This window comes from Leucopleurus acutus (genome assembly GCF_964270905.1).
Source record: "Leucopleurus acutus genome assembly, chromosome: 1".
NCBI lineage: Eukaryota > Metazoa > Chordata > Mammalia > Artiodactyla > Delphinidae > Leucopleurus > Leucopleurus acutus.
In genome coordinates, this window is record NC_139142.1 from 564,869 (window position 1) to 587,975 (window position 23,107).

The 23,107-nt window shown below is 53.9% G+C and overlaps 1 long non-coding RNA gene across 4 annotated transcripts; it reads left to right on the forward strand.

Moving 5' to 3' along the window:
* Positions 1 to 38: 38 nt before the first annotated feature.
* Positions 39 to 3,334, forward strand: LOC309957582. 4 transcript variants are annotated; one of them, XR_014325978.1, is made up of 4 exons: positions 144 to 254; positions 824 to 895; positions 1,365 to 1,538; positions 2,991 to 3,334. It is a non-coding gene; the product is annotated as an uncharacterized lncRNA (long non-coding RNA). The 4 variants fall into 4 exon arrangements; XR_014325977.1 differs by lacking the exons at positions 144 to 254; positions 824 to 895 and adding an exon at positions 39 to 125; XR_014325979.1 differs by lacking the exon at positions 824 to 895.
* Positions 3,335 to 23,107: the final 19,773 nt, after the last annotated feature.

A 23,107-nucleotide genomic window follows, 5' to 3' on the forward strand; every position in this document is an offset into this window, starting at 1 on the left:
CTTTGGCCCCGCCCGCCCAAATGAGGGGTGGAGGGCGAAGGAGGTGTGGTGAGCCCCAGAGGCCCGCGCCCGCCCTCTCGTGCTCCACGCGCCCCAACCCCGGGATTTCGGCCGGGCTGGGTGAGGTGGGTCGTGGGCGTCGACGCAGTCCTACCCTCTGCTGACTGCGGGCCGGGCCCTGCCCGAGGGCGGGGCGTGGGTCGCGGAGTGAGTTCTCACGCGCTGCTCGCTCCGCGCTGGGCGCTACAATAGAGGTATCCGGTGTCCCGAGCGCGAGAGGGGGAAAGGGCTTAACGCTGCGGGCAGGGGCGCTGTGGGAGACGCCTAGGTGGGGGTTTGCCCTGCAGGCATTCCTGCTTTACTGGTGGGGACTGGCCTTGACCGAGGGAGGAGGTGCGCAGCGAAGCCAGGGAAGTCCTGGGAGCTGGGGTTGAGGAGGCGTGTGCCGGGGAGTCTGGGCTTTGTGGCCTGGGCGGCTGGCGCTTCTGAGCGTTCACGGTGCCCTACACCGGGAGCACCAACCCATGGTCACCAGCCCCCGACAGAGCCAGGCCTGGGGGTTGGAGTGCGGAGGGGGTCCAGCACCCTCGAGTACAGAGGGGAGCCCCATACCCACTACGTAGGTGGAAACCCACCTACAGAGGGAAGAGCTATGAGGGTGCAGGGAGTGTGCCGGACGGTGGGCGGCGCCACCTGTGCGGGACGCACCGGAAGAACCTGAGTTGGGAGCGCGGACTGCTAGGGGTTGGGGTAGTGGGGGGAGGGGCAGGCCAGGGGAGGGACCTGTAGCCAGGTGATCAAGGAGCTTGGACTTCGTCCCAAGGACAACGTGGCGCCCAAGGAGCGTTTGCTGCTGGCTGAGACCTGCTCACATGAGGCTTTCAGAGAGCTCCAGGTGCCAAAGGGCATGGAAGGAAGAAGAACAGGAGTGGGGGGTGGGGAATGGTCAGGTGTCCAATCCTAGTCCTGGAATGGAAGAGGTGGGGGCAGAGAAGTGGGCTGGGCCTTCCCGGTTTGCCCCCCAGACCCACCTTCCTCCGTCCCCATGGCCTGCGCTCTGGGCCGCATCGGTGGCCCCATCCCCCACTCTCCCCTGGCTTCCGGGTGAGTTTGGAAGCCAGCCCAGAGGTTGGGGAATTTCCCCAGCTCCCTCCCGGCTGGGCACAGACCTCTCCTCTCCCTGAGGTCCTCTCCCTCAGGCCCCAGTCCCTACCCTGAGGCCCTTTCTACCCTCTTAGGGCTCTGAGGCCAGCCCCTACCCGGGTCTTCACCACCCTGTTGGTTTCGCCTACCCCTTGCCTGCACCTTGGTAAATGGACCTTTTATAAAAGTCCTTTTCTCTCTTTGCACCTTTCTCCTGCCAGGACGCTGACTTCCTCCAAGTCAAGGAAGAGAGAGGAGGCAAAGACGGCACCCAGTGGTCACCTGGACCCCCTACTGTCACTGGGAAACAGGTGAACAGGCCAGGAGAGCAGGTGTGCAGGGGTCAGCTGTTGAGAGTTTGATGCGGAACGATGGAGAGACCTGGGGACACTCAGGTGAGCTGTTCGGGACAGAGCTAGGGGCAGCTGGAGGCCTCATCAGGTGTGGGTGATACTTGGAGCCAGAGGGAGGGGGTAGAAAGAACAAGGTAGACTAGCCAGGAATCCACAGTGAGGACTGGAAAGGAAACCCAAGGAGGGGTGAGGCCACAGTCTCCCCAAGGTTGCATTGAATGCAACTTGTAAGAGTAGCTACAGGATTTTTTTTTTTTATAACTATGTGAACCTATCCTGAAATCCATGAGGAAAATAAAGGTGCAAGAATAATTAGCCTGCAAGTACTTGAACAGACATGTCTCCAAAGAAGATAACCAAGTGGTCAACAAGCACGTGGAAAGATGCTCAACATCATTAGTCATTAAAGAGATGCCAGTCCAAACCACAGTGAGGCGCCACTTCACACCTGTTAGCATGACGACTATCAACAAATAATAATAATAATCAGTGTTGGTGAGAATGTCTGTGGAGAACTGAACCCGATGCATTATTGGTGGGAATGTAAAATGGTGCAGCCTCCATGGCAAACAGTACGGCAGTTCCTCAAAAAATTAAAAATAGAACTACCATACAATCCAGCCATTCCACTTCTGAATATATGCCCAAAAGAATTGAAAGCAGGGACTCGAATAGATATTCATACACCTGTGTTCATAGCAACGTTTTTTACAATAGCCAAAAGGCGGCTGCACCCCAAATGTCCTTCAGTGGATAAATGGATAAGCGAAATGTGGTCCATCCTTACAATGGAATATTATTCAGCCTTAAACAGGAAAGAACATGGATGAGCCTTTAGGACATTGTGCCAAGTGAATTAAGCCAGTCTCAAAAAAGCAAATTCTTTATGATTCCACTTCTACGAGGTCCCTAGAGTAATGCAATTCTTAGAGATAGAAAGGATGTTGGTTGCCAGGGGCTAGGGGATGGGGAGTGAGTGTTTAATGGAGACAGTTTCAGATTTAGGAAGATGAGAAAAAGTTCAGGGGACTTCCCTGGTGGCGCAGTGGTTAAGAATCCGCCCGCCAATGCAGGGGACACGGGTTCGAGCCCTGGTCTGGGAAGATCCCACATGCCACGGAGCAGCTAAGCCCGTGCACCACAACTACTGAGCCTGAGCTCTAGAGCCCGCGAGCCACAACCACTGAGCCTGCGTGCCACAGCTACTGAAGCCCACGCGCCTAGAGCCCATGCTCCACAACAAGAGAAGCCTCTGCAGTAGGAAGCCCGCGCATGACGACAAAAAGTAGCCCCTGCTCACCACAACTAGAGAAAGCCTGCGTGCAGCAACAAAGAGCCAAGGCAGCCAAAAATAAATAAATAAGTAAAAAATAAATAAATTTATTTAAAAAAATAGTTCAGGGAGTGGGTGGTGATGATGGTTGTATGATGACATGAATGTACTTAGTGCCACTGAACTGTACCTTTAAAAATGCTTGCAATGGTAAATTTTAGGACTTCCGTGGTGGCGCAGTGGTTGAGAATCTGCCCGCCAATTCAGGGGACACAGGTTCAAGCCCTGGTCCGGGAAGATCCCACATGTGCGGAGCGACTAAGCCCGCGTGCCACAACTACTGAAGCCCGCGTGCCACAACTGAAGCCCACGCGCCTAGAGCCCATGCTCCACAACAAGAGAAGCCACCACAATGAGAGAAGCCCACACACCACAACAAAGAGTAGCCCCCGCTCGCCACAACTAGAGAAAGCCTGCACGCAGCAACAAAGATCCAAGGCAACCAAACATAAATAAATAAACATTAAAAAAAGAAAGCTCACATTTCTTGATAGAAGGTAAATTTTATGTTTTTTATGTGTTTTACCACAATTTTATAGATTATTTTTATTTATTTATTTTTGGCTGCACTGGGCTTTCGTTGCTGCACATGGGCTTCTCATTGGCATGGCTTCTCTTGTTGTGGAGCATAGGATTTAGGCGTGCGGGCTTCAGTAGTTGCGGCTTGTGGGCTTAGTTGCTCTACGGCATGTGGGATCTTCCCGGACCAGGGATCGAACCCGTGTCCCCTGCATTGGCAGGCGGATCTTAACCACTGCACCACCAGGGAAGCCCCCACAATTTTAAAAAGTAAAGAAAAAAACCAAAAACAATAGCCTGGGCTTCCCTGGTGGCGCAGTGGTTGAGCGTCCACCTGCCGATGCAGGGGGACGCGGGTTCGTGCCCCGGTCCGGGAAGATCCCACATGCCGCGGAGCGGCTGGGCCCATGAGCCATGGCCGCTGAGCCTGCGCGTCCGGAGCCTGTGCTCCGCAACAGGAGAGGCCACAACAGTGAGAAGCCCGCGTATCACAAAAAAACAAAAACAAAAACAAAAACCCAAAAACAATAGCCTGTATAATTCTAAAAAAGAAGGCGCCAGTCCTGCCAGAGGGTAGAATCTGTCACAGAGCCGACCAGAACATTCTGTTATAGGTGGTTGACTGAACACACAGATCAGAGGTCCGTGTGATCATTTAGCATACTATTATTTGGCATTTAAAATCTGCGAGGAAAAGGGCGTTCTTTAATAAAGGGTGTTGGGACAGCTGAGCAGCCATCGGAAGGAAACATGACATTGGACTCCTATCTCACTCCAAAGTAAATTCCACATGGACCAGAAATACAAATGCCGACAACAAACCCACAAAAGCATTTGAGGAAAACACAGGAGACTGGAGACAGTTAAATAGTCTCACCATGAGGAAAGCTTTTCCCAGCATGATAGAAGCAGAGGTCATAAAAAATTTTTTGATAAATTTAAGTAAATTACAAATTGCAACATTTTGCATAGATATAACCTTTTAAGTCCTAGGATGTGCCGCAAACTGGGAAAAGCTTGTTGCTAACTCATACCTCAACGGAAGGGCCAACTCCCCAGCAGAGCAGGCCTGTGAATTAGTAAGGATGGGGGCCGAGCGTCTCACTGGAAGTTGGGCAAGCAGCCCAGACGCATGCAGAAGGAAACCCACATGGCTGTTAGCTGAAAGATGCTTAACTTCACCCATGAGCAGAGAAATGCAAATGCACGTGACCTTCAAACTTTGGAGGTTTCGAAGAGGGACGGGAGGGGAGTGGTAGGGAGACGGGAGCTAGGGTGTGAGTCTGAGGTTGGAGGTGGGGCGACAGTGCCCATCACCTTACAAAAGCCCTCGTCCAGCCAGCCTGTCTGCTTCCCAGGATCTGTCCTGCAGGAATACTCGCGCATGTGCACCAGGCCTAGTCGAGATTTTCATCGCTGCTTTGCACCTAAAGCAGAGCTCGAAACGGCTCGGCCTCGGTCCGTCCAAGGGCACCGCTGAGGGACACCAGATGCCGTGCAGCTGTGGGCACCACTCGGTGGCTCCCTGGGGGGCACAGCACCAGCTCCTCAGTGTTCTCAGAGAACCCGCAGCCCCCTCTCCCTCCTCTGCACTGTCTGGTCGCGGGGTGGCCCCTGCACGCGGGAACTGGGGTTGGGGAGACCTCATTTCCACCCTTGGCCCGAATTTTTTAAACGAGGAAGCTGTATTAACAATGACGAGATTTGCTGTTTTCTGTAGGGAATAGTCAGGAGGGGGCAGGGTCCCCGTGCAGAAAGAGGCGAGGGAGCGGAGCGGCCAGCATATCCTGGGGATACTTGGCTCCAGGGCTGGGCGGGGCGGGGCACCGAGTTGGTGCCTGGGGCTTGAGGTAGAGCTGCAGACCCCCTGGGGGGTGGGAGTGGAGCCAGGGGATGCAGAGAAAAGATAAAAGCAGGCCTCCCATCCCCCTCCCATCCGGTCCCCAGCCCTAGGGCCTTGCTGCCCTTTGAAGCCACTGGACTCGGTGGCCTGGCCCACGTTCCTCTGGCCTCCTCCTCAACCCCGTACCCCGCTCGCCAGGACTTCGCCGAGGTTCTCTGGTTGAACTCACATAACCTGAGCATCTGCCAGCCTAGTGGCCCTGTCCTCTGTGGTCGAGAACCGTGGAACCCCGGCTGTCCCTTTGCCTTTGGATTTTTGCATTTAGTCCCTGGTTTCACGTGCATTTGCTGCTAGTGGGAGAAAGAAACCTCAGTGCTGACGCAGAGGTGATGGGCCCAGCCCCTGCACCTTCCCAGAGTCAGGCGCAGGGCCCGTTCTTCCCATCCCGATTGTCTGTCCGGCCTTGCTGACCAGACACCAAGGTCAGCTGCAGCCAGGAGCTGGGCCTTCCTGAGGGGCCGGCTTCCCACTTGTGTGTCTGCTGCATGGCTGCCCAGGCCTGTTGGAGCTGCCCGGCCCAGGACACGACAGGGATCGCCTGCAGGCCTGGGCCCTGCCACACCGGGGAGAGTCCTGCGGGGCTGGTCTGGGCCAGGCAGCTGGGGCAGGGTCCCGCTCAGAGGGGGGAGGCAGGTGGCCCAGCGGAGGTGGGAGGACCCCTGGCCACTGTCCCTGTCCTCTGGGCTCAGCCTCAGGGCTGAGGTAATTATCCTAATTATCCGCGAATGGCAGGGGGGCAGTCCTAAAGCCTGGGCCGCACTTGTCCGTGTTTCATTATTCGGCCCAGCTGAGCCCCGCAGCTGAAGGGTCAGGCTCCAGGCCAGGGGATGGGGGGCACAAGTCCTGCTGGGGCCTGGCATGGGAGCAGCGGGTGCTGGACTGTGGCAGGACAGTCGTTGGCCCCTGCACCCCTAAACCTGAGGGCAGGTGGGAGGGGCTGCCAGGCTATATCCCCATAACCCCTGAGCCTCCCTCTTGAAGGACACAGTGTCGGCCTGCACCCCACGCAGAAGTCACCCCTCAAAGGGAACCCAAGGGTGGGCAGGGCAGTGGCCACACCCCACACACCCCGCCGGCTTCATGCCCCCATTCTCTCCCTCCTCCATTCATGCCCCCTCCCCTAGGTATGCCCCCTCCCCCATTTGCTCCCCTCCCCCCATTCGTGCCCCCCTTGCCCCCCTCCTCCATTCACATCCTGGCCACGTGCTGTGAGCGTTGTGCTCCTCTGCTGTGGGTGTCCTCTCTCGCGCCCTCAGGCTGGAGGGCAGAGTCCACCTCTGCTACGGGTCCAGGCTCTTATACTCCCCCCGCACACACACACCCCCATAACCCTGCAGCTCCCGTGACGGACAAGGCGGGTGAAGAAGGGCTGCAGGAGTCACCTCCTCCCGACTCGGGGTGACCCTTTCTCAGGGATCCCCCAGGGAACAAGGAATAGCTTTGCTCACATCTGCAGCACCGCCTCAGCCCTCCTTCCACCACGGCAATCCTGAGGGCACCCACTCCAAAGCCTCCCGCCCTGTTCCTTCCAACAGAACCAGGTGCTTTCAGCCATTAGTGCAGAGCTCTTGATCTCAGGGAAGATGCGCCAGACGCAAAGCTGGGTGTGGGCACAGGCCCAGTTTTTGCCCAAGTGAGGTGACTTCTGCTGTCGGCCAGGGAGTGGAGAAGGGTGCTTCTGGGAATGCTGTTCCTCCCATTGAAGAGATGAGGTGAGGTAAGACTGTGAGACACAGTGAGCCATCTGCTCACCGCCTTTGCTGGCTGAGGTGTGATGCTTGGAGCTCCAGCAGCCATGATATGAGCAAGAGGAGAAGACCAGGACCTGGGCAGCAAAGCCGGTCCAGATCCCTGCCTTTGCTGCTGAACTGGACCCAGAATAAACACCTCATTCTTATTAAGTCAGACAGACAACAAGCCCTCATTGTCTCTTAAGCTACTTTGGGTTGAATGCTGTGTTCATTGCAGCCCAGCCATCTGTGTAGCATAACATGTTCAGATTGGCTTTCTCCAAACTGTTCTTGGAATATTAGTAATCACTACATCTATGAAAGAAAAGTCCATTTTGGTGATATTTATTTTTTTAAATAAAAATGTGGTACCCATCCCCCCACCAAGCATGACCACCTGGAAACCACCGATGAGGTCCCTTCTCTCTAGGGATGGTGACATTGGACATAGGCTCCATTAGCCCTCCTCCAGGATGAAGCATGTGCCAGAGACCTGGAGAACCCCGCTGGGGCTGAGCTTTTGAGAATCTGGGTGTCGTCCATTCCATCAGCCCACACACCTCAGGACATGCTGAGGACACATGCTAGGACGGAAGGCAAAGAGCACATCGACATCTGCAAGACGTGCTGTTCCTCCAGAGCCTTTGACCTCGAACTAGGAGCATCACTGTTAGACGTTAGACGTGAGTTAGATGTGAGTGGAGGCACCGTGAACATGTCGGAGGAACGGTGGGCGGCATCCCTTCCCCTCCCTTCCTGTTGCGACAGACTCGTTTGGCAATTTTCTGTCAGATGTTAATTCTTGCAAATGCCCTGTGCCACCCACCGCTGGTGAGCGGTGGCACTGGTGACAATGGTGACCGCTGCCACTGTAGTAGCAGATGTGACCCTCTCGAAGCTCTTCTCCCAATGGGGTGGTGGTTGGCAGGTGCTGCCATCTTATCGGCCATCCTTCCCAGGGCTGAGACCTGCCTGTGGATCTCCGAGTGTTACCTCAGGAAGCAGCAGAAGAAATCAGGCTCCCGACAGGTCAGGATGCTCGAGAGGGCGGCACTCAGACAGCCTGGTGGCCTTCCTCGTGGCCACTTGGCTTCTCCTCCTGCATCTGAAGTAGGACAGTGAAAACTGCCACTAGAACTCCAGGCCACTGAGGGTCACTGGAGGAAGACAGTGGCTGGAGGTGAGGTCTCCCCGTTGGAAGGTGAATGGTAACATCCACGGGTGATTTGTTGAACAGCTAATAAGAATGGATTCGGTGTACAACCCTCCAACGTGGTGCCACGTGCACATGCGTGTGGCAGCCTGCGGGGCTGCCGAGGTAACGCCATGGTGCCTCTGTAGTCAGTGAGACTGAATCTGGTCTTTAATGAATCGTGGCACAAAAAATCTTCTGTGATAGCCCTAACCGAAGACTTCTTAATATATTGAAATGCCCCTTCTTATTAAGCAAATGCCTTTTTATTTTGATGCACAGAATGGAATTTTTTGCTTCATGTCTCAGATTTATATTATTTTTTTAACTCTCGACATTTACTTCCTTTGTGTATTGTAAGTCACGTACATGTGCTCTTTGTACAGTTGTAAAATTTTAATAAAAATCAACGTATTTTTTGAACTGCATTACATCAGCATTTATAGACGTCGTTACGCACAACCTACCTTGGAGTCCCATGTGCGCACTGGCCGGCGCCTGGCATCTGCTCTGTCCCCTGGCAGCGCCCACGGCCCTGTCCGCTTGTTGCTCCAAGCCAGGTACCTTGCTTTACAATTTCAGCCCATATCATGATGCCCATCAATGTTTGTTGCACCCCAAACACATAACGCTGTGCAGACTCGTTTCTCCTAGTTCCATGGCTCAAACAGAAAGTATTAAAACGCAGCAAGATCTTATGGTCTCAAACCGGACCCAGATCAAATAAGCAGAAACCAGAATTCTTCCAAGTAAAGATAAGTGGTTGCAGCCTCCCTGAGGCAGGAAAGGCCAGACGAACGAACTCCCAGGTATCAGAACAAGACTCTGCATGTGGCTAGCACGCTGCTTCCCTTTGTGGTACATAAGCGGCTTTCAGACTGTTCTGGAATGGGACTAGGGCTGAGTTAGGTGTAAGATTCCCATGCAGAAACCACTCGCCCGGGGAATCACACGGGCTTAAGATTCTTGTGCTCTCAGGTGAAGTTTCATGAGCAGGAAAAGAAAAGATAAATAAATACTCTATCTTGATATGTTTCCTTTCTTAATATAGTTCTTACTAAAATAAATGCAACTTGATTTCTCTTATTACTGTTATAAAATTTAAAACACACAGGGACTTCCCTGGTGGTCCAGTGGTTAAGACTCCGTGCTCCCAATGTTGGGGGCGGGGCATGGTTCGATCCCTGGTCGGGGAACTAAGATCCTGCATGCCACATGGCGCGGCCACACACACGCGCACACACACACACACACACACACGCAATTTTGATAATTTCTTACGTCAAGTAAATCAAGTAGATTATTTTCACCACGTACCAAGCAAGTCCATAGCACTCATTATAGTTTATAAGACCACTTAATGTTTAATCGTGCTTCCAGATATGACAGATAGCAAACATCAGACAAAACCTTGTACCAAAAGCGACTCTAAAAGCCATATTTAAAAATACATAGCTGGGGGGACTTCCCTGGTGACGCAGTGGTTAAGAATCAGCCTGCCAATTCAGGGGACACGGGTTCGAGCCCCGGTCCGGGAAGATCCCACATGCTGCGGAGCAACTAAGCCCGTGCGCCACAACTACTGAGCCCGTGCACCTAGAGCCCGTGCTCCGCAACAAAGAGAAGCCACCGCGATGAGAAGCCCGCGCACCGCATCGAAGAGCAGCCCCCACTCGCCACAACTAGAGAAAGCCCGCGCGCAGCAGAGAAGAGCCAACGCAGCCAAAAACAGATAATTAATTGATTTTAAAAAATACACAGATGGGGACTTCCCTGGTGGCCCGGGGGTTAAGACTCCATGCTCCCAAAGCAGGGGAACAGGGTTCGACCCTGGTCAGGGAACTAGATCCCGCATGCTGCAACTAAGACCTGGCGCAGCCAAATAAATACATAAACATTAAAAACCAAACAGCTGTTTGAAGACATCGGCGAGCAACCGAGGCAGCCGGGACTTGAGGGGCTGGAGACCCTGACCGAGGGAATCACCTTGAGACGAGCTGTCGTTCTCGGCCGCTTTCCTCCGTGGGGAAGCTTGCTGATTTGTGGGTGATGCTGAGACTGGAGGCCAAGGAGAATGTGGCAGCACAGCCACGGCCCGGGGCAAGGGCCTGGAACCACTGAGCGTCGAGGGGAGCTGGTAGGCCCCGTTCCAGGGGCAAGGTGTGGGAGCCTGGCCAGGAAGTGGAGACAGATGAGAAGGGTTTATTTATTTATTTATTTTTGGCTGCGTTGGGTCTCCGTTGCGGCGCGTGGGCTTTCTCTAGTTATGGCAAGCGGGGGCTACTCTTCGTTGCGGTGCATGGCTTCTCATTGTCGTGGCTTCTCTTGTTGCGGAGCACGGGCTCTAGGTGCATGGGCTTCAGTATTTGCAGCATGTGGGCTCAGTAGTTGTGGCTCGCGGGCTCTAGAGCGCAAGCTCAGTAGTTGTGGCGCACGGGCTTATTTGCTCCGCGTTATGTGGGATCTTCCTGGACCGGGGCTTGAACCCATGTCCCCTGAATTGGCAGGCAGATTCTTAACCACTGCGCCACCAGGGAAGCCCAAGAAGGTTTTAAACGTGTGCTCTTTTCCAAGTTGGGAGAAGGTGGCAGAACCGGACTTTGAGACACCTCCGCACGCAGTGGAGGGACCTGGGGAGATGGTCCCTCTGTCCCTTCCGAGTGACCAGATCCCCAACCAAGACCCTAGTCTCAAAGCCAACCCACTTCTCCTTTTCAGTAGCAGGTGCTCGTGGAGAAGGGGCTCTGCTCTGCAGGGGCAGGCCCTGGACTAGCCTGCGGGGAGGGGGCAGGGGGCCGGCACGCGGACAGGTAGTGTCCTGCCACCCCGAGAGGCCCTGGGGTCACCGCGGGCAGGAGAGGGCAGGGGAGTCACGAGGCGGCCGGGAAGCTCTCTGCTAAGCTGGTGGCTGCTGTGTTCCTGCAGAACTCCTCGGGGCCGGAGGACCTGAGCCCAGGACCCTGAAACCGGTCCAAGCTCAGCTGCGCCTGCCAGGGTGTCAAGTACATGAGACACCCCCCCCCATCCCCAGTCTGCCACCTGCCCCTCGCCACACCTGGGGAAGAGCACGGGCCAGAGGAAGCGGGAAGGTGTTGGTCCACGGGGAGCGGGGGAGGAGAGGATGGAGGCCGCTGGGACGAGGTGGCAGGGCTGCGCTCAGCCCCATTTCCTTTTCGGGGATGGGAAGGGCAGCGAAGGGCGTCCGTGCAGAGAGTGCAGGTGTCGGAAGAGGGAGCCCAGACTCGGTAGGAGGGGCCCTGGGGCCTGGGGTGTCGAGAGTCAGCACTGGCCCCAGGCGGGAGGGAGGGACCCCTCAAGGACTGAGCGCTACCCTGTGCCGGCCCCTGAGAGCAGCGCACACCACCCCCGCTTACGCGGGCCAGCCAGGAAGTCTCTGTGACCCTGACGCGTGACAGCATGGGCGACGCGCCCAGCAGAGGGGCTGGCCTGTCTCCTCCATGCCCCGCCCCGGGGTGGGCGGCAGGCTCTGGGCTCCCCCTCGGCCCCCAGACCTACAAGTTGGGGTCTCACAGTTACACCCCAGGCTGAGAGGAGCCACCAGCGAAAGGACCCCTGGCTCCAGGTGGGCAGGAACCGGCCATCAAGGCCTCCTGTGATGAGCGGGGAGGGCCGCCCGGGAGCTGGCGGGGGCAGCTGGTTCGTCCTGCAGGAACCCAGGCCGGGCGGTGACAGCTGGGGGCTGAGCGGGGCTGCAGGAAGAGCAGACCTCTGCTCGCTCGCCTTCAGAGAACAGACAGCCTGAGCGCTGACTCTATTCCATTCCACAGGGAAAGGCGGGACCCCTCCCCCGCAGCTGAGGACAGATGGTACAAAAAGATAGCCACCCCACTTATGAATATAGATGGAGGTGGGAGGATTAGCATAAGCAATGAAAAAGAAGAGTGAAAAGCCCCCTCTTGTTGAGGAGGATATGCCTGAACACCGGACAATCTAAGAGGCTCTAGTAAAAACTACTGGAGTGAATAAAATAATCTGGTGAACAGTCAGGAAGAGAAGAATATAGAATAATCCATCACTTTTTCTATTCCGATAATGAGCCTCTAGAAATGAGGAATCTATTCCATTCCCTACAGTGACAAAACAAACACACACACAGCCTTAAGAAGCCCACTAAGGAGGGCACAGTGTCTATATGAAGAAAGCTATAAAATCTTACAGAGCGACATAAAGCAAGACCTGAACAAAAGAAAGGAGCACATGCAGAGCCCAAGAAGGTCCTTTCAATGGCTCAAATAATCTTAAAATTTGTATGTAAGAATAAATGCCCAATAACAGGCAAGAAAAGACTGAAAAAGAGCAAGGGAGGGTCTGCCATCCCAAATATGAGGCCAACCTCTAAAGCTACTAATCCGATTAAATACGGTATTGATCTAGGAATAAATAAATAGACCCATGCACCAGAACAGAAATGCTAGAAATAGTCACTGTTTTCCAGCAGAATTTCATTCATGACAGAAGAGGAAGGTAAATTCAGTGGGAAAGGATGGGTTATCTACTAACCATGTGCTGGCACAATAGATAACCATCTGTAAGAAAAATTTACATAGTGTGTCAACGTTAGAGCCAGATTGATTAAGTAATAAATGCAGAAGCCAAAAGAACTGGAAAAAACACATATGTAATCAGCACACATGTAATCTAGTGTCAAGAAGAACACCTTACCTCAATCCAGGTACCCTAAAGCTATATGAGAAAGGTAGATATATTTGACTTTGTAGGAATATTAAATTTTGTGTGGAAAAAGCAGCCATAAACAAACAATATAAAAATGATAAATTTGGAAAAATACATATTTGTAAAGCAGATGACGGACAAATGATGAATACCTATAACAGACTGAAGGCTGTTGGAAATTGACAAGAAAAAGATTTTTAGGAACCAGTAGAAAGATGGACAAAGGATATAAATAAGCAATTCACAGAAGAGCAATTCATTGACAATCTGTTGAGAAACAGGAGGAGACGTTCAAAGTCATGAGCCATCAGGGAAATGCCAATTAAAGCACCAGTGACACAGAGCTCCACCCTCAGGCTGCCAGACACTGAAAACAGGCCTAGTGGTCCTGGGAGTAAAGGGATCAGGGACCCTTGTATGCTGATGGCAGAAATGAGAATCATTACAACACCTTGGAAAGCAGTCTGAAAACTGCAGATACGATTAAAAAGACAAGTGGACATCAATCCCCTGATGGAGAATTTCTGCCATAAAAATAAAACCTCCATTGCAGGAAATATATGTTCACAGCTATCCAGTGCAGCACTCTTTGTCGTGGCACAAGAAAAAAGCTACGGTAAAGGAAGTGAATGCCGATATAGGTAAATGGTTGTCATTATTAATGCTCTCAACAGTTACGTACTGAACTATGGGCCTGACACTGTTAAGCTAGCATGGCAACAAACAAGTCCAAACTCTAGCCCTTATGGAAGTTTATTCTTGTAAAGGAGACAGAAGACAAGCAAATATATATACTTAAAATGTTAGGTAGTGGAAAGTACCTAAGACCACAGATAATTCCGGAGATAAAAGGAAGTTAAGAAACAGTTCCATCTAAGATAACATCTAAAAGAATTAAATACTTAGGAATAAACCTAACCTACTTGGTGAAAGCCATGTATGCTGAAAACGACAAAGCACTGCTGAAAGAAATTAAAGAAAAATGAAATAAATGGGAAGACATCCCGTGTTCATGGACAGGAAGACTCAACATTGTTAAGATGTCAACATTGCCCAAAGGGATCTACAGATTCAGCACAATCTCTGTGAAAAGTCCAACGGCCTTTTCCCGTAGAAGTAGAAAAGCCAATTCTCAAATTTATATGGAATTGCAAGGGGCCCCAAATAGCCAAAACAGTCTTGAAAAAGAATAAAGTTGGAGGACCCACACTTCCTGATTTTGAAACTTACCACAAAGCTACAGTAATTAAAACAGTATGGTACTGGCATAGGACAGATATATACACCAATGGAAGAGTACAGAGAGCCAAGAAACAAACCCTCACATATATGGTCAAGTGATTTTTCGCAAAGGTGTCCAGACCCTTTAACTGGGGGAAAGGACAGTCTTTTCAACAAATGGTGCTGGGAAGTTTGGATATCTACATGCAAATGAATGAGGTTGGACCCTTACCGTACACCGTACACAAAAATTAAATCAGAATGCATCAAAGACCTAAATGTAAGAGCTAGAGCTATAAATCTCTAAGAAGAAAACATAGAGATGAATATCCATGACCTTAGATTATTAGCCAGAGTTTTCTTAAATAGGACACCAAAAGCACAAGCCACAAAAGAAAAAATAGATAAATTTAATTTTTCAAAAAATTTAAAACTTCTGTGCTTCAAAGGACGCTCTCAAGAAAGTTAAAAGACAACCCAAAAAATGAAAGAAAATATCTGCAAATCTTATATCTGGTAAGTCTAATAACCAGAATATATAAAGAACTCTTACAACTCAGCAATAATAAAATGACAAGAAACCTAATTAAAACATGAGCGGAGGATCTGAATAGACATTTTTCCAGTGAAGACACACAAATGGCCAACGAGCAATGCTTCATAGGCGCAGAGGGGGAATGTTCTGGAATTAGGTCTTGGTGGTGGGTGATGCTCGCACAGCTCTGAATATACTGAAAACCACTGAATTATATACACTTTAAATGGGTGAATTTTATGGTCTGTGAATTATATCTCAGTTCAAAGTTCTTAAAAAGAAAAGAGACTGAAAAGAGGCGTCACAGACATTGTGTTATAGCCAATATTCTACAGGCGTTTTTCAAGAGATCTGCGCCTGTCATTGTAAATTATACTGAATTATATGTCAACAAAAAATAAAGGAATAAAACATAATAACAGCAAAAGGATGCTCCCAATGCAGGGGACCCGGGTTCGATCCCTGGTCAGGGAACTATATCCCGCGTGCCGCAACTAAAGATCCCGCGTGCTTCAAGGAAGATCCCGCGTGACGAAACTAAGACCTGGTGCAGCCAAATAAATAAATAAATATTAAAAACAAAGAGTAACCTACGAAAGGGAAAATTTTCAAATCGAAACTATGGTCCGTCAACAGGAAATTAGAACTATTGGGTTGGCCAAAACGTTCGTTTGGTTTTTTTCCGTAACATGTAATGGAAAAACCCGAACGAACGTTTTGGCCAACGCATACAACAAAATAAAGATGTGGTAAGAAGAAGAGTTAGGGTAGAGTTACCTCTTAAAACACAGAAAGCTTGGAAATTACTTTAGCACCTTATTGGAACCCGTATCCAGATAAAGATCACGTCTCAAAGGGAAAAGAGACGAAGACTAAGCAGCAAAGTGAGTCGACATTTGAGGAAAGATGCCTCCGTTTACGGGGGGCTCTTAAAATGGGGGACTAGAGAAATACACCGACGTGGCAGGTAAGGTAGAAGCATAAGGGACTCCAGCTGTGAGAATCGCAAGCTCACGAAAGAATAAGTGACAGAATGGCTGTGGTTAAGAAGTGTGAAGGAAGCATCCACTGGAAATGGTCTTTCAATGCAAACATGAGATCCTACACTGAACTGTGATCAAAGCACAGGAAAGTCTCCATCTAACTGACAAATCAGTTTTAAGCAAGCGGAAGGCCTGCAAGTTTTTTCCAAAACATGTGAGGAAGGTTGATAAGGAAATTATGGAGTTTAAGGAAAATAGATATAATTTGGTTTCTATGAGGAGCTCATCGAAATGACTCAGACGATCAGGAATACAGTCTCAAGCTGTGTGCGCCTCGCGTTGCATACCTAGAATATTGGAGGGTGCGCTGTTTGAAAGTCTATTTCCCAAACCTTATGAGAACCAGATCGCATTTTTAAGTGGAATACTGTTTGCATTTCCAATCCCTGGGAGGTCAGGACACTTGTTTCTCTCCAGTCTGTTTTGCCTATTAGGCTGTGAGCTTCTGGAGACCCAGGATTTTGTGTTATGACCTCCTCTTTCCATGGTCATATTAGTGAAACTTGCATTGTAAACTTTCTCAAGAAAATGTTCATGAGTGAATGAATAAAAATGGAGAGATTTGCAGTAAAAATGAGTAAGTTAAAAAAAAAAAAGCACAATAAGCACATGTTTGTATCCACCAAAAGAATGTGCCAGAACCATCAGAGTGGCTTTATTCCTAATAACCCCAAACTGGAGAAATCCAAATGTCAGTACATGGGCCATCAGCTGCTGAACCATGAAAAACCAACTACCGTTCCTCGTACATCGTGGATGAATCTCACGGACATGTTATTGAGTGAAAACAAAAAAAAGTTGGATGCAGAAGAGGATGTACCCTGAGTCCACTTAGAGGAAGTTCAAAAAAAGGCAAAGCTGGTGTGGTGTGAAGGCCAGAGAAGTGGTCCCCTTGGGCCGCGCTGAGTGGGCACAGGGGTGTCCAGTGGGGGCACGGAGAACGCGGTTGTTTACAGGGATGTCTACACAAGTAAAAATTATATAACTGTCCACTTAAGATTTGGGCGGGTACTGCGTGTACGGGATACCGCAATAAAAATGCGTTACATGAAGAAAGAAACAGCATGCTTTTTAGCACGTTGCTACTCATGTAAGTTTGCAAATCACACAGGAAACAAGATTAAACTATTTTTTTAACCAACATGAACACTTTATCCTGGGAGCGGCCGAGGCCGGGAGGGACTCCGGGAGGGGCCAAGCAAAACGATGGAGGAGGCGGCGGCGTTGGGCACCCGGGGACGCTGCCCTAGTCCTGCGGCCACTGGGGCCGGGTCACCCTCTCTGCCTCCCCTGACCCCGCTCACCTACCCGGCCATCCCTCTTTCTCTCCGAACTCATCGGGGCCCTGGATCCCTGAACTCTCCTCCGGCCTCCCTGAGTCCCCAGCCCGCTCGCTCCTGCGCGTAGGGTGTAGTGATCCGCGCGGTCCCCGCCCCCGCCGTCCAGGCCACCGCGCCACGCCCCCTCCCCCCGCCCCCTCTCGGAGGACCCGACCCCGCGAGAAGCTGCGGGCAGTTCCCCCCCACGAGGGATTCCCACCGCACCTGGGACCACCCGAGACAGGGCCTGGGGCACGCGGAGGCGCAGGCGGGTCCAGAGACCCCAGAGGGAGCGGCTTTGGTGATGGCTTCGGAGAGAATCGAGCAGATGGGGGAGCCCGGGGCGCTGGTGTGTCCCCACACCACCAGGCCTCAGCCCCGGGCTGCCCGGGCTCCCGGCGGGCAGAAGAGGAGGAAGGGGCACAGGGCAGGCTGGGTGTGGGCACCGGAGCTGCCTTGAGGACATCACCCCGCCCCCTCCCCCGGCACACGAGACCGTTGCCGGGTCCCCACCCGCACCTGGTCCAGGGCTAGCTCTCCCCTGGCGCTCCTCCAGCCCTGCCTCCACCCACCGGCGGGCTGGGGTGGGCGGCCGGCCCGAGGATTCACCACAGGCCCGTGCTGGCTCCCAAACCCTGGGCACCACCACCCAGGCCTCTCTCTGCCCCTCGGGTTCCATCGAAGCGCCAGAGCTGAAGTGCCCCCGGTGCCTCTATCCTTCTCCGTCCAGCTGCTACCCAGCCCCGGGCACCCTCCCTTCCTCCCTCCCTCCACCGGCCGCCGAGGCCTTCAGCACTCGTGGGGGCGTCCAGGACAGCCCCCGCCTCAACTCTCCCAACCATTCTCCGCTGAGTGCACAGAGCAGCCCTCCCGCGCGCAAACCCGACCGGGTCGCGCCTGCTTAAATCCCCTGTGCTCCCCCATTTCTCCTAGGACCCCCCCCACACAGTTTAGCCCCCGTTCACCCCGCTCCTCTCTGGTCACCTGCAGCCCCAGGACTGCTGCTGCGCCCGGGTGAGGCGGGACCGAGCGTCCGGGCTGCCGGCGTCTTGGCAGGTGCGGCCCCCGGCCCCGGCCCCGCCCCTTCCCGGAGAACTGGGCGCAGCCTTCCAGCTCCCCCGGCGTGAGCGCCCCCCGCCCCCGCGGACCCTCGCCGCCCTCTCCCACCCCTCTGGCCCAGCGCGGGTGGACGACGGGCGCTCCGGGTCTCCACCCCCGGATCCTGCGACCCTCCGCTCCCCGCGGGGCGGGAACCCAGATTCCACCGGCGTCAGCTGTGTTCAAAGGGCCGCGTTTGCTCACAGTTCTGCGCTCCGAAAGCCGCGGGTTAGGGGTTTCCGCGGAGAAGCGCGTTAGCGGCAGGGAAAGAGGGGAGGCCCGCGCGGGGTGCTATGGCGGAGCGACGCCGCCAGGTGGCGCGCTGGTTGCGGGAACCAGGCGGCTCTGCCTCTAGAAGCGCCGCGGATGCTGACAGCGCCCCCCGATGCTGAGAGCCCTCCGTCCGGGATGCTTGAGGGCGCCTGAGCGCCGCAGGAAAGGGGCCTCTCCCTGCAGACACCTGGTTCCAGGCTGGCGCTCCTCTGCGCAGAGCAAGAGCGCAGGGTTGGCCACCCTGTGGCCTGAGGATGACTTGGGACGCCCAACTTTCGCAGTCCTCACAACTTCCCAAATAGACCAAATCTTTCGCTCAGGAGCCCTCATTTGGAAACTTTAAAGCCCTCAGTTTACCCTGCAGGGCTTGGCTGAGTGAGCCCTCGGGGCGGTGCCCGCCTTGGCCTGAGCGTAAGAACCGAGATCCTCCAGCCTCGCCGCTGACCCCCGCGCCCAGCCCTCCCTCCAGCATCCCCCCTGTACTGCTGTCCTGCTCTATCGCAGCGGCCCCCTCACTGTCCCCTGCTCCTTCCGTCTTTGCCCTGTGTGCTGTCCACACAGCAGTTGATGCAGTCAGAATCCAGCGGATTGAACCCTCCAGAGGCTCCCACTCAACGTAAAAATCGAAATCCCTACAATGGTGGCGAGGCCTCTGTGCCCTTCCCTGTCCCCCCTCAGCTCCAGACACATTGGCCTCCTTGCTGCACCCGCAACACACCAACAATCTCTGCCTGTATCTTTCCCGCCTCTGCTCAAACGTCCCGGGTCAGCCAGCCAGCCCTGCACCTCCCACCAATATGCCAAGCTGGCACCCCAAATATTTACTTTTCTATCTGCTTATTGGGCCACGGGATCCTGCGACCTGCCTTCGTGACTCCCACCCAGAAGGGCCCTGGGGGCCTTCTAGAGTCCCCTGGAGTCCCCAGGTGAGCTTCCCCAGGAGAGCCCCGACCATGCCCCAAAGTATACCTGCACCTCTTTCTTATCTGTGCCTCACCTCTGCCCCCAACCTGGCCCAGGAGAAAGCTGCCCCCCTCCTGCCTTCTCAGCCCATCGACAGGTCACTGAGTCAGGCATGAGCAGAGGGTAGCGGGGAGCAGACAGGGTAGCAAAGTAATCCACTGGAGGATGTGATCCAGGTTTCTGAACCTCCCAGAGCTCCCAGGCAACATCCCTGGTGATCCTGCACCCACCCAGTCACCTTCCTGTCCATCCATCCATCCCAAACATCCACCTGTATCCACCCAGTCACCTTCCTGTCCATCCATCCATCCCAAACATCCACCTGTATCCACCCAGTCCTCTTCCTGTCCATCCATCCATCCCAAACATCCACCTGTGTCAGTTCTTCTGAGGCGTCTCAGTCATTAGGGTGTAATGAGCTGTCTCTGTCAGTCCCTGTGCTCTGTCCAATCCCCCCTTTCCCTCCCATAATCACATCTCAGGCTCAGGCAGGGTCCACAACATTCGGGCATCAAAACATCCCGGTTAGTTTAAAATACCCATCTCATACCCAGTTTCAGCCCCGCTCCCCTCCCTAATCCCTCACTGCTGGCCACACCCGTGACTCACCGGACCTGAGTTGGCGGGGGTGGGGGGGGTGGGGGGGTGGGGGTGGGGGGGGTGGGGGGGTGGTCAGCTCACCTGCTCTAGAACCCGGGCCGAGGAGAAGCGCGATGGATCTGCCTCCGGAGCAGGCCTTTCCCTCCCTCTCCTGGCTTCTGGCCCGTCTTGTTTGGGGGCGAGGAGGTGTGGCGGGCAGCAAGGGCCGTCGCAGCGGGGACACATCTCTGCTCTTGCCCCTGCCCGGCCTTTGTTATCCCTACAGCTTGATGTCTCCGCAGTAGTGGCGGATCATTTGTGGTTGTCCTGGGGCAGTAGTCAGCTTCAGCCGGACCCCCCCGTTGCTGAGCCCCCAGAGGGCAGCTGTGTGTCCCATGGGCCCCAGCAGCAGTCCCTGGCTCCAGGCCCTTCTCCAAGGTGGCAGCCCCCAGCCAGCTGACCGCCTGGGTGTCTCATTTCCTGGCCTCCCTTTCACCCCTCACTGGAGCCTCTACCCTGCTCTGTGCCCTGGGAGGCTGGCCCCTGTGGACTGCACCAATGCGGGCTCCCACACCAGCCGGCTTCTGGCGGGTTCAGCCCGAGGGGACACGAGCAAGTGACCTGGGAGGGAATTCTTTGGTAGTTTAGGTAATCTCTCTGAGCTTCTGCCCAGCGTTAGTGCCAGGTCTCCGGCAGCAGCCACGCCCCTCCATGACAACAGCCCCTGGGCAGCCCTCCTCCATGGGCCCAGCTCCTTGTGGGCTCTGGAAACGTTAGCTGCTACCCTTATCCTTTCGGCTCGAAAGGTGGTGACGGTTTCCTGACTTTGAGAGGCTCCAGTGCCTCTCACCACCTCCGCTTTGCTTCCCAAGGTGCGCCCACAACTCCATAAGTAGCACCTTTTGTAACGTTTCTGCATTCAAACGGTCTGGGATGAAGAGAGCTTCCTGACTGATCCTGGAACCAGTGCTGGTTACAGGAGTGTCTCCAGGAAAGAGACCTTCCAAATGGATCTCGGGACTGGTGAAAGCGCGGGCTCCCATGAAGGGGCCACGGGGCGCCGAGACTCCATGCCTGCAGTGACCTCAGTTACGCAGGTCATTGCCAGAGGTGGGTAAGATGCAGCTGCCTTTCTGCAGAAACGGGCCTGGCCTCCTGACCATCCCTCAATAACGTCCCTGGGGTGGACAGTCACCTACTTCCCTGCCTCACCACTGTCCCTGCCGTCCCAGCACACCCCAGGGGACCACTGCAGATGTGGTCCAGGAGGAGCTAACGGGACACCAAGTGAATTACCAGAGCTCCCTAATTCACATCGGCAGGCACTCCGGAATCATTCTGTCCATGAAAGGATGAGACCAAAGGGGTGAGGCCAGGGAGGGTGGAATGCGAGACCGTGTGGGGCCCTGTGGGTGCTCACGTGGGAGGCCTGTCCCAGAGGACCGTGGGCACGTGAGCTGGGGAAGGAGAACAGCCACATCCTCTGGGAGTGGCCACATACTGGCTCTGAACTCGTCCCTTGGGCCTCCAAGTGCCACCACGTCAGAGGGGAGGCTTAGGAAGTTCGAGTGATAGAAAAAGTTTGACCCAAGTCCATCTCATAGTGAGGCCAGTGGGCCGTGGACCGTCCCGGTCACTTCCCCGCTCCTGGATGTATCGGACTTAGACAGACATGGCACGGGAGTCATTTCCATATTGGCTCCCTGACCTATGGGATAAGAGCTAAGAAACTAGTTTAAGGGAAACTCATTTCTTCTCACAACACTCTGGACCCCAGGTGTGGGGGTTTCCCACACCAAGCACCCTTCCAGTTCTCAGCGGACACCCACTGGGTGTCCTACAGTTCAACTCAATTCTGAAACTATCTGCCTGGAAATAGCACAGATCCCACAGGTTGAGGGCTCAGTCCCACAGGGCTGCCCCTTACCGTGCCAGTCGCAAGTCCACGCTGTCACCTGTGCTTCTGACTCCAAGGCTGTAAGTCGGGGGTCCCATGATGCCCTCCTCAGGTTCAATAATTTGTAGAACGGCTCACAAACCTCAGGGAAATGCTTGCGTACATTTACCAGTTTATTGTAAAGGATACAGGAGAAAAGCCAGATGCAGAGGTCCAAAGGCTGCGGTCCAGAAGCGTCTTGGGCACGGGAGTTCCCATTCCCATGGAACTGGGGTGCGCCACCCTCCCGGCACCTGGATGTGTTCCCAACCCAGAAGTCCATCGCATCTTGTTGTTGGAGAGTTTTCATAGAGCTTAATCTGAAGCGCCCCTCCCCCTTCCCAGGAGGTCAGTGGGTGGGGCTGAGCGTTCCAACCCTCTGCCACTGGCTGGGCCTTTTTGGTGACCGGCCCCATCCTGAAGCCACCTAGGGGCCTCAACCCAAATCGTCTCATTAGCATTAATCCAGGTGTTATCAAAAATGGCTCCTTATGAAGAATAAAAGACACTCTATCACTCAGGAAATTCCAAGGGTTTTAGGAGCTCTGGGCCCGGAACGGGGACAAAGACCAAATACATTTTTTATTATTCCGCGGATAGAAAGGGCCAAGCAGAACATCCAAGGCTGCACGCCAACCTCGCCAAAACTGTGACGCAAACCCACAGTATATCCCGGAGGGGAATGAAAGGAATGTCACCGTGAAAGTCTTGAAAAATACAGGGGCGGTGATTCTTTGAATAATGGTCCCCCAAAGGGGTCCATGTCCCAACCTCTGAACCCCTGGAACCTGAGGATATGGAACCTTACGTGGTAAAAGGGACTTTGCGGCGGTGATTAGTGCAAGGATCTTAAAATGGGGAGATGCTTCTGGGTCACCCAGGTGATCCGTAGCGATCACAAGGGTCCTTACAACAGGGAGGACAGGGGCTTCCCTGGCGGCGCAGTGGCTGGGAGTCCGCCTGCCGATGCAGGGGACGCGGGTTCGTGCCCCGGTCCGGGAGGATCCCACGTGCCGCGGAGCAGCTGGGCCCGTGAGCCATGACTGCTGAGCCTGCGCGTCCGGAGCCTGTGCTCCGCAACGGGAGAGGCCACAACAGTGAGAGGCCCGCGTACCGCAAAAAAAAAAAAAAAGGAGGGGGGATCAGAGTTAAAGGGACCAGGGGTTAGGCGGTACCTTGAGGGTGGAAAAACAGCCTTGAGCCAGAGGACGCAGGTGCCTCGAGAAGCTGGAAAAGACAAGGGGACGGATCTTCCCTCAGAGGCTGCGGAAA